This window comes from Cherax quadricarinatus, chromosome 58 (assembly GCF_038502225.1).
Source record: "Cherax quadricarinatus isolate ZL_2023a chromosome 58, ASM3850222v1, whole genome shotgun sequence".
Lineage (NCBI taxonomy): Eukaryota > Metazoa > Arthropoda > Malacostraca > Decapoda > Parastacidae > Cherax > Cherax quadricarinatus.
Genome location: NC_091349.1, coordinates 20978028 through 20990484, shown reverse-complemented (window position 1 = coordinate 20990484; position 12457 = coordinate 20978028).

Here is a 12457-nt window from a genome sequence, read left to right as displayed (position 1 = left end):
CTCCTTCATGCAATTTAATAACCTAACCAAAAAATGCCTCATTAATTCCCAATGCTGCTGATAAAACTCTGCCGGAAGTCCATCAATTCCCAGTGCTTTGCCCTTTCGCATTCCACTTAAGGCCCTCCATATTTCCCCCTCAGTTATTTCCCCACCCAGTGCTTCCCTATCACTGTTACGCAACTGACATATCACACTCCCACACACCTGTACAAAAACCCCATCCTCTACCCCTTCTCGTTGCCAGTACTTCTCATACCACTTATCAGCAAACGCCCCCATTCCTTCTGTAGCTTGTATGACCTGCCCCTCCCTGTACCCTTCCTATCGACTCATGAACCTCCAACCATGGTATAATCATTGCCTGCTGTCTTTGTTTCTGCCTACGCAATATGCACGATGAAGGTCTATCACCCCATAACACCTCTTCCACCCCCGCCTGTACCTGCACAGCTTGGAACTTCTCATCCTGCACCTCACGCAGCCTCCCTTTAATTGCCATAATATCATCCATTGGATAAGTGCCCGCCACCGCCCCCCCTCACATAATAACCCTGTAACCTATCCTCCAAATAGTTGGCAAGCCCATATTTTAAAGAATTGATACGTTTCCCTTCCTTTACGTAATATTGCTTAATCCGTTCTTTAGCCACACCATCCCACCACATCACTACATCCTCTACCCCATTTACCTCTGCACGTAACCCCTCCCACAGCGTTGCAAATCCCTCTATCCCCTCCTCATCGCCTAACACACTTGTATTTAACTTCCAATAACCCCTAGATATACCTGCTAGTGACTCCCACGCCACCTCTGCTACTACCGCCCGATGATCCGAATAAGCTACTTCTATTGTACGGAAAAATGTCAACCAAACCCCTTGAGATATATACAGCCTATCCAACCTAGCCGCATAACCTCGTCTCACAAAAGTGTGCTCTACCTCCCACGCCCCTCCTCCAACTGCATCCCACAACTGAATATCCCTCAAAAGATCTCGCAAGGCCGCCGACACGTGCCCCGCCCCTTTTGGTTCCACGTCAGCCCTCCTAATAACGCAGTTCCAGTCCCCACCTACGATGGCCACTGCAGGTAAACCACGTAAGAAGAAAACTAGTTCTTCACATACAAAATCCCTTTTTACCCTCACATCATTTTCTGCTGGTGCATACACACTTACAAAAAACACCCTCTGTCCCATCCACCACCCATCCACGTGCAATACTCTTCCCCCCCTCCCCCCCTCACTTCTTAGCAACACAAACGGGCTCGCCTCCCTGATCAATATACCCACACCACCTTTCAGACATACAGATGGCAGTCATGACCCGAAACCCTTCCACCTCGAGCACTCTTCCCTCCTTGAAATTGTGTTCTTGCAGGAACACTACATACACCCTATATTTATACAGAAACATTCGAAACCATTCCCTCTTCACACTATTACACAGTCCATTTACGTTCACAGTCATACACCTAAGGCCTCTTTATAGTTTCCAACCCTTCCTCCTCGCTTCATTCATCCCAGGGCCTCCTGCCCCAGAGCCAGCACAAGGCTTCACACCATCACCCCCCCCCCCTTTTTTGCGATGCCTCTTATCGTGACTACCTCGACAGTGCTCTTCCTTCCTCCCAGACCTCTGCGCCGGCATCAGGACATCATCTGAGTCTGACGCTGCCGCTCTCTTCCTCGTGATGCCCTCCACATCCATGTTATCTAATGAGGTTCCCTCACGATGTACCTCAACCTCCACCACTCCTCGTTACACAGCACACAGCGACAACTCATGCTTACTAGTTGGCCTGTTAACCCTGCTATGGTTTTTATCATTACATTCCTCTACAGGCAACGCCGTACCTCTCGCCAGCTCAGGAACAACATCCTCTGCAGGCGGCGTCAATGTCCTTAACACTTCCTGAAGCTCTTCCTCTAGAGCCTGCACCTCCTCCTGCACTTGCACTTCTGTACTTTTCCCTTGCTTAGTAACAGATTCTTTTACGTCACAGCTTACCTCACACACGCCAGTCTCCTCTTTGGAATCCTCCATCTCTTCACTCCACAAGCGCCGAAGCCCTTGCTTTCGTGTGGGGCTCTCAACAACAGCTATCACGCTGGTAACTGGTGCTTCACCAGTTTGTGCAGGCGCCCTCCTCAGCTTTACACATGCTGCCACCATATGGTCGTACGCCCCACATATTCTGCACGTACGTCTCTGTCCAGCATACGATACCATAACTTGCGTCCTGAAGTCCTCCAACACAACATAAGACGGTATGGGATGTCTCAGAGTCTTCTTTAGGGAAAAGGTTCCCTCCAGACGGCCCATGTAAGCACCTGCCATCCACTTGCCTTGTTGTGCCAGATGTACGGTCCCATATGCCTCAAAAACATACCTGATGTCAGCCTCATCTGCCTCAAATGGGACATTACGAATCTTAACCCACGTAAAGTGGCGAGATACGTCGATCAAACGCATCTTTACAGCTGGAGTAGCGTCAAGACTCACGTCTTGGAATCTCATCACCAAAGACTCGTATATGGACGTGGAATTCAGTTTGACGAAGATTCTGTAAGCCCCATTCAGGGCTACACCATACACCTCATCGTCTTGGATTTCATAGGTCTCCCTAATGATTGTTGGGAGTAATACCTGCACTGAAGAGGGTGAAATCACCCCATGAAGCAGCTCAATACCAATGGTATTTACGCGCCTCCTCACACTCAGCACCATGTTGATACAAGGTAGCTCGCCTGAAAACAGCAGAGGGGTGCAGAGCACAACTGCACTCGACCGTGGTCAGGCAGCGAATCAACAGAACTAGGCGTTATCATTCCTTGAAGTAGCTCAATGCCTACAGTATTTATCCTGCGTCTCACCGCCATCTTGACACTCACAGTGCACCTATGTTGTTAACAGGGGCGTGACAGCACCACTTCACACCGCTGCAGCCAGGTAACTGACAAGGGAGCTCGCCTACAAACAGCAGAGGGGTGCAGAGCACAACCGCACTCTACTGTGGTCAGGCAGCGATTGATCACCAAGAATTCTGGTAAATATATAAATTTGTGAACTGTATATTAAAATTAATCAATGATTATCTTTGCACATTTATATAACAGAAGGAGAATATAACTTAATATCACTCACCAATCAAACTAGTAGAATTAGAGAAGATAAAGTACGGGCTAATCCTCGAAAAGTTGTTAATATTATTTGGGAATTACAAGAAAATTTTTAATTTTTTTTTTAATATATTAATAAATGGAAGTATATAAAGATAAGACATTACTTACTTATCTCATCATCAGTATTAGGACTAGCTTACCTGAAAGGTACAAAATTTAGAATGAATTATTGTTGTTGTATTTATAAAAAAAATTACAAAAAAAAATCTCATTTTAAGGATCATTTAAAAACACATTTAAAAATATATTATTGCACAATATGTAAGCAAGATTTTATTTTTAAATTTGTATTTGAAGAACATTTATTTTTATTCTGTATACCAAATTAGCAGAACTTGCGATCTTATTTAGTGGAGCAAAATTAAAATTTTTTAACAATATTAACATTAATGGAAAAAAAATGTGTCTTTAAATGTATAAGAGAAAATTTTAGGAGTTCTTGCTAATTGACCAGTTTTACATATTCGGCACGACATATATAGGATATATACATAGAGATTGTAGAGGAAAAAAATCATAGCAGGATTGGAGCTGCTCCAATAAAGAAAGAGGAAGAGGAAAAGAAAATTACAGATTATGCTTTGATTGCTTTGTCCTGAAGTAATTCAAGAGTATTTTTACCAGAATGGATTTCATATTTTACCAGAATGGAAATAAGTATTTATATTCACCACTTGATGATAGAAATATCTCAGTACAAAACGTACTGATCAACCCACAAGATTATTTTTATAATTTTCATTCTTATCCATCCAATAAGATTTGGAAATTGAAAGAACCTCAAAAATTATTTACTGGAGTATGGGCAACCATTAATGATCTTGAAATTCCTAATTTTCCTTTCTATCGGTCCCGTCAAGAGAAAATATATTGTATGAGGATTAGTGATCCAATGGCTAACATGATTATCTCCAGTTTTCCAGTTAATTTTTCTACACCAAATCAAACAGAGGAAAATGTAGTAGTTCTACTTTTAAAGTATTTGACAATGAAGGAACAATACATAATTCATAAGAGACATCTAGAAATGAACCCCAATCAATTGTATACAGCTTTCTATTTCAAATTTCCCAGTCTCCCTTCAACTTGTCCGTTTCCACCATGGCTCATAAATTATATAAATTATGAGCATATGAATCTATTTAATAAATTAATAGGAATATCTATAGGGGCTTCACATGTAGCAATTGAACATATCATTGACCAAATAAATTATTTGAAAATTTTGACACTGAATACTTTTGGATTACAAAGAGGTATTGAACTTTATTCTTATGCTATATCAAAAATAAAAATTGTGCCAAATTTATCAATAATTACATCTCCTCTTTCAGTACAACTACCTTCAGAGAAAGATATAATTAAGATTCTAAATAAAGAATGGAATGCAGCTCTTAAGTTGAAGAAAAGAAACAAATCTACACAACTGAAGAAAAATAAAAGTTTAAATTGATCAGAATGATAAATAATAATAGAAAAAGAAGTAGCAGGAACAGTAACAGCAGAAGAAGAAATATGAACAGTAATATTCATCATAGAAGAGGAGGAGATAAAAACAACACAAGGAGAAATAGTAGCAGTAATTATAACAATCATCATAGAAGAAGAAGCAGCAGAAGAAGAAGAAGAAGCAGCAGCAGCAGCAGCAGTAGCAAAAACAACAACAACAACAACTTTGGCAACAATAGTTATAGCAGAAATAGTAGTAGGAATAACTACTATTGTAATATCAATCACAGAAATACTAATATCTACTGTAGGGTAAATGAAAATTTAAGAGTAGTGGATCTCTTCATAAAATATATCCAAAAAAAGAAACAATGTGAAACTGACCTAAAATATATGTTAGAAAATATAAAAAACAAATTAGAATTGGATTTTAAATCTAGTTTGAGAATGTCAACAATTATCTCACCAAAGTTGTTAGCTAAATATATGATTAACAAGGATATAAATAAGTCATATTATAAAATGAATATAAAGTAGACAAGAATGGCTGCAGATGCTTTAAATATAACAATTCAACATCTTAGTGAATGTATAAAATATTTTAGACTTCAAGCAATACTGAATTTTGTTTTTTTAAAAGCTGGAGATTTGCATTTGTATGCAAAAACGAAAACTCAAACAAAATACTTAAAACCAAAGTTGTCATCGATGGACATACTGTATCCACCAACAGAAAAATTAACACCATATATACTTGAAAAAGAATGGCGTAAAGTTTATTATAATTAGTTTTAAAAGAAAGTTTACCACTATTTTTATTAATTTTAATGAATTCATTCAATTAAAATATGGAATTTATATATTTAAAATTAATTTAGATTCAGATATGGCAAGGGTATTTAATTTCTTTGTTATATAACATCCAACAGGAAGGGATTCCCCTATCATGCGTGCGCACATTTAAAGTTTTCATAAGCTTCTCTCCTGCTTATGAAGAGATTAGTTTCATAAGACTCACTCACATTCTGCCAAACGATTTCTTTGGAGTAAGAGGTTAGTTTCAACTCAAAACCTAAATAATCATAGTTTTTAATTTATTCAGTATATTTTAAAAGAAAGTTTATTAATAGAAAAGTGCCACTATTTTCATTTTCAAAATCATTTTTTGCTTCATTAATTTTAATGAATTCGTTCAAACTTTCAGTAAGAATTTTAGGAAGAATTTCTGAGTAGTGTTTAAAATAGTTATCCTTGTAGTTGGTGGTAATTTTCAAGTGACAGAAAAATTGGAGTGTAAGTGGGTTGTGCCATAATTTCACAGGAGACTGAACAAATTTTAAACAATGTCCATCTTCTTGAAGTGAACTAAGAATACTTTGGAAAATGTATTTGTTACAACCTATTCCAATGTTACTAATAAATATATTAGAATTAAAGGTTACATATATAAGGCCATTTTCTACATTATTATAATCTTCTAAAAAAATACAGAATATTACAAAGACAGGATGACTTTTATACACCATTCGTATTATTAGTTCGTAATAACAAAAGTAATTTTTATCGATCGACACCATGCCTAACCCTTCTAGGGTAGGGTAGGTGCCTGAGCCCGAGCCTTTAGCTCATAAGACTGTCATTCCCATTTGCCCCCTTGGGGCGGGGATGGCAGACCAGAGAGGCCTAGCTTGTGGCTAGGCCTGGGGACAGTTGGTCCCAAAGATGAGGAGGTACTTGTATCTCCTCCCATGGGAGACTTAGGTCTCAGACACTCCCTAAAGAGGGAGCCAAGGCCGGGCCACCACTTGGACAAGGCCCGGGCCGGGAGAATACCGGCTAATATTTAATAATAAATAATAAAGTAATTTTTATCATAGTCATTTTCGGTTATTAAGATATGGTATAGACGATCTACCTTCTCCAAATTCACATTGAAACTCTGCAATTCATTTTCTTCCCATAAATCTCTTTCGCAAGGAGAAGTTTTATGATTGAATGAATGTGGATTTTGATACTAGAGAATCTCACCTATAGATTGATCTATGTCAGATACTGTTGCTATATTCTTAATGATAGATTTGAAGCCTTTTTGTGTCTGCATATTTAAAGCCATGATGACAAAAATTATTTGGAACTACTTTATATTTATTGGAATTTTTATTTTATTAACTAAAAAAAGTTGCTGAAGTAAAAAGTATTTTTGTAATCATCTTTGGCTACACTAATTTTAATGAACTCTTTTATACTCTCCATAAGAGTTTTAGGAAAAATATTCTCTAGGGAAGAGCAGTGGTATAGGGAAGAGCAGTGGTAGTAGTCGGTAATTGTCAATTGACAGAGTGTTGATACATTTTTAACTATAGACTTGAAGCCTTTTTGTGTCTGTATAAAAGTCATGAACCAAAATAACAAAGATTTTTGTTGTAGGTGAAAAATTTATATATATATATTTGTTGAATTTTTATTTTTATCCTTTAACTTAAACTAGTTTGTAAGATGTGGTTGTACAACTCACAAAAAAAAATCTTAGTCCAGGTAAACAATTGTATTGAAGTGAGGATTTTTTTGTAATCATCTTCAGCTTCACTAATTTTAATGAACTCTCTTATACTCTCAATAAGAGTTCTAGGAAGATTATTCTCTAGAGAACAACAGTGGTAGTAATCGGTAATTTTCAAATGACAGAGAAACTTGAGCATTGGTGGGCTTTTCCATAATTTTTGGGGAGACTGAATAAACTCTACACAATATCCATCTTCTTAAAGTGAATTAAGAATATTGTGAAAAATATATTTCTTACAGCTTATTCCAATGATACTAATAAAAATATTAGAACTGAAAGTAACATATATAAAACCAAATCCTCCAATCCATCCTTCATTTGAAAAGATGTAAATAGTTGACATTATTACAAAGATGGGACGATTCTTGTACACCATTCGTACTGCTAGTTCGTAATAACCATCATTTTTGTACTCGTTGTAAGTTAAGATGTGGTATAAACGATCAACCTTCTCCAAATTCACTTTGAAACTCTGTAATTCATCGTCTTCCCATAAATCTCTTTCACAAGGGGAAGTTCTATGATCAAGTGACTCTTGATACTGGAAAGCATCACCAACAATCTGATTAATGTCAGAGGCTGTTGATACATTATTAACAATAGACTTGAAGTCTTTATTTATTATTATTAAATATTCGCCGGTATTCTCCCGGCCCGGGCCTTGTCCAAGTGGTGGCCCGGCCTTGGCTCCCTCTTTAGGGAGTGTCTGAGACCTAAGTCTCCCATGGGAGGAGGCACAAGTACCTCCTCATCTTTGGGACCAACTGTCCCCAGGCCTAGCCACAAGCTAGGCCTCTCTGGTCTGCAATCCCCGCCCCAAGGGGGCAAATGGGAATGACAGTCTTATGAGCTAAAGGCTCGGGCTCAGGCACCTACCCTACCCTACCCTAGAAGGGTTAGGCATGGTGTCGATCGACTTGAAGTCTTTTTGTGTCTGCAATCTGAAAGCTATGGAAACTGAAGTGATGTTGTGTAATTTATATATGGTACCTTGTCACTATTTAATGTTAACTAGAAGATAACACTTTATATAATTACCTATTTTTTTTTTTTTTTTTAGCCTATTTGAAAACATTAAGTTTAATTGTTCTTAAATTTCTTTTCAGAAAAAAAAGAAAAAAAAAACAGGACAGAACAATGGAAATAATAAAAACTACAGAAATTATGTGTAAAACTTTGCCATATGCTATGCAAGATAAGGTACATCCTTTAATAAAGGAAAATGGACTCACTCTCAGTATAGCTTCATAAATAACTAAAATGTGGTCATCCAAAATGCAGAAGTATGTGGAAAAGTTAATGCTTCATCAAGCCATAAATGGAAACTATCTATAAAGTAAAGATATGAAGTATGTCTGTATCCTTGACAGTAATACTAATGATGATAAAGATGATAATGAAGATGGAGGATGGATAATGGCAGATAAAGATGATGATATTGTTGATCCTGTGTGGAAGAAATTTAATATGAAGAAACATTTTGAACAAGTTAAGTCTCATCATTCATGGATTCAACTCTCATATAATAGATTCAAAGATTTTATGCTTCCCTCTATTCTTCTTAGTCTCAAAAAAATTGTTGAACGACATGATTTGACTAAATTTGCATTCAGTCAAGCTGTTGGTTATACACTGAGTTTTGTACACCACATCAAACATCCCTCAATTTGGAAGAATGCTTGTGACTTTCATTTATATAATGAACCTCATCATTATCAAATGAACAATATGATACATCAAAAAATAAAAAGAAATTGGAACTTTGGATGAAATGTGCTTCTGATGATGAAGATTTTTATAATGGATTTCCTTATGTAATTGATTTAAATAATCATGATTTTGATTATAATGATTTTATTGAAGTTTTTTATATGAGAGTTTTTTAGACATGGTGGCTGTTGAATGGGAAAGAAAAAAAAGGAAAGAAGGTAAAAAGGTTAAACATTACTAATACTGATCTTGTACACATTGATGATAAATATTTATCTAGATATAATGATAAACAAAAACAAATACTAAAAGAATTCATGATAAAAGTAAAAGAATGTGATAAATTACAGGGTCCCCAAAAAGGTCCCCAAACCACAGAAAAGGCTCCAGAACAATCAAAAAGGTCGTCGTCCCCAAGCCCCAGAAAAGATGATGATCATCCCCAAGCTCCAGAACATTCAAAAAGGTCGTCATCCCCAATCCCCAGAAATCAAGTTCTGGCTCCAGAACAATCAAAAAGGTCGTCGTTCCCAAGCTCCAGAAAAGATGATGATCATCCCCAGGCTCCAGAAAAATTAAAAAGGTCGTCATCCCCAAGCTCCAGAAAAGATGATCATCCCCAGGCTCCAGAACAATTAAAAAGATCGTCCCCAAGCCTCAGAAAATATCATCCCCAGAAAAGATGATGATCATCCCCAAGCTCCAGAACATTCAAAAAGGTCGTCGTCCCCAATCCCCAGAAATCAAGCTCTGGCTCCAGAACAATCGAAAAGGTCGTCGTTCCCAAGCTCCAGAAAAGATGATGATCATCCCCAGGCTCCAGAGAAATTAAAAAGGTCGTCGTCCCCAAGCTCCAGAAAAGATGATCATCCCCAGGCTCCACAACAATCAAAAAGGTCATCCCCAAGCCCCAGAACAAAAAGTCCTCCAGAACAAAAGGTCCTCAGATCCCAGAACAAAAAGTCCTCAAATTCCAGAACAAAAAGTTCTCAGATCCCAGAAGAAAAAGTTCTCAAATCCCAGAACGAAAGGTCCTCAAATCCCAGAACAAAAGGTCCTCAGTTCTCAGATCTCAGAACAAAAGGTCCTCAGATCCCAGAACAAAAGGTCCTCAGATCCCAGAACAAAAGGTCATTACATCCCAGAACAAAAAGTTCTCAGATTCCAAAAAAAGGTCCCAAGGCTCCAAAATAGGTCCCTAGGCCCTTGTTAAATTAGTATGAATGTATTGTATCTAAAGTGTGTTTATTACTAAATTATTATTATTATTATTAAAGATTCGCTGGTATTCTCCCGGCCCGGGCCTTTTCCAAGTGGTGGCCCGGCCTTGGCTCCCTCTTTAGGGAGTGTCTGAGACCTAAGTCTCCCATGGGAGGAGGCACAAGTACCTCCTCATCTTTGGGACCAACTGTCCCCAGGCCTAGCCACAAGCTAGGCCTCTCTGGTCTGTCATCCCCGCCCCAAGGGGGCTAATGGGAATGACAGTCTTATGAGCTAAAGGCTCGGGCTCAGGCACCTACCCTACCCTAGAAGGGTTAGGCATGGAGTCGATGTATATTACTAAATATTAGTTCTTTGTTCAAGAGAACATAAAGAGTTGGGAATTTTCAAATGACTTGAATGTTTGTTTTTTTTTTTTTTTTTTTGATAATTTAATAAACATGTATTAGTTACCTAATAAAAGTATAAAAATTGAAAGTGATTATGATTTTATCATAAAAATTTTCCTGTTTGTCATAATAAGCTGATATAAAAAGACACTAGTTGATAAAGAGGATATTATTACCTTCTGTACTGCTGCACTGTACAGGATGTAACATCCTATGTGTGGACTTAGAATTCAGAAAAATTTGGTACCTTTTTTTTATAAAAAAAAAATGAAGTTTTCATCAGAATTACTCCAAGAAATTTTTGCTCAAATTCCTTACCAAAAATTTATTAAAGTGTTGTGCTCCAGTGTGTAAGAAATGGAGAAATGTAAATATTGATGAGGATTATATGCCAATTCGTCAATTATATTATAGATATTGTAAAGAACCTTATTCAAAATTTCAAAATCCTTTTAGTAATAGTAGTAGTAGTAGTGCTATTCAAATATTATGACCATCTTAGTACATAACGAACTGATCAACCCACAAGATTATTTTTATAATCTTCATTCTTATCCATCCAATAAGATTTGGAAATTGAAAGAACCTCAAAAATTATTTACTGGAGCATGGGCAACCATTAATGATCTTGAAATTCCTAATTTTCCTTTCTATCGGTCCCGTCAAGAGAAAATATATTGTATGGGAATTAGTGATCCAATGGCTAACATGATTATCTCCAGTTTTCCAGTTAATTTTTCTACACCAAATCAAACAGAGGAAAATGTAGAAGTTCTACTTTTAAAGTATTTGACAATGAAGGAACAATACATAATTCATAAGAGACATCTAGAAATGAACCCCAATCAATTGTATACAGCTTTCTATTTCAAATTTCCCAGTCTCCCTTCAACTTGTCCATTTCCACCATGGCTCATAAATTATATAAATTATTAGAAAAGGAATCTATTTAATAAATTTATAGGAATATCTATAGGGGCTTTACATGTAGCAATTGAACATATCACTGACCAAATAAATTATTTGAAAATTTTGACATTGAATACTTTTGGATTACAAAGAGGTATAGAACTTTATTCTTATGCCATATCAAAAATAAAAATTGTGCCAAATTTATCAATAATTACATCTCCTCTTTCAGTACTACCTTCAGAGAAAGATGTAATTAAGATTCTAAATAAAGAATGGAATGCAGCTCTTAAGTTGAAAAGAAACAAATCTACACAACTGAAGAAAAAAAAAGTATGAATTGATCAGAATGATAAATAATAATAGAAAAAGAAGTAGCAGGAACAGTAACAGCAGCAGAAGAAATATGAACAGTAATATTCATCATAGAAGAGGAGGAGATAAAAACAACACAAGGAGAAATAGTAGCAGTAATTATAATAATCATCATAGCAGAAGAAGCAGCAGAAGAAGAAGAAGCAGCAGCAGCAGCAGCAGCAGCAGCAGCAGCAGCAGCAGCAGCAGTAGCAAAAACAACAACAACAACAACTACTACTTTGGCAACAGTAGTTATTGTGGAAAATTTTTAATTTTCCGAAACTATAGCGCCTAATAGGTGTTTTATGTGCCGATATGAGTCAAAAATGTATTTGAAAATAGGGTAGAACCAAGAGTTCCCTTGGCGCATGCGCGGATGTGCGGGGGAGAGTGGCGGGTTTGTTTTGAAGGTGGAGAGGAAGCGGGGAAAAAGCATGGAACCACGAAATCGGCATTCACGGCGGCCTAAGGATTAATATAGGCCTCATTTCGTAATAGGAAGTGTCGTAACTGTTCCTGGTGGAGAGTGAGGGAACGTGATTTACGGGACCACGGTAATAGAGTGGTAATTGAGTGAATAAGGGTAGGACCGTGGGTGACTGACGCGTCGTCCTGGACTGTGTCCCGAGGAAAATTACCCTTGGTTTAATCATCACTCATCGGTCTCAGAT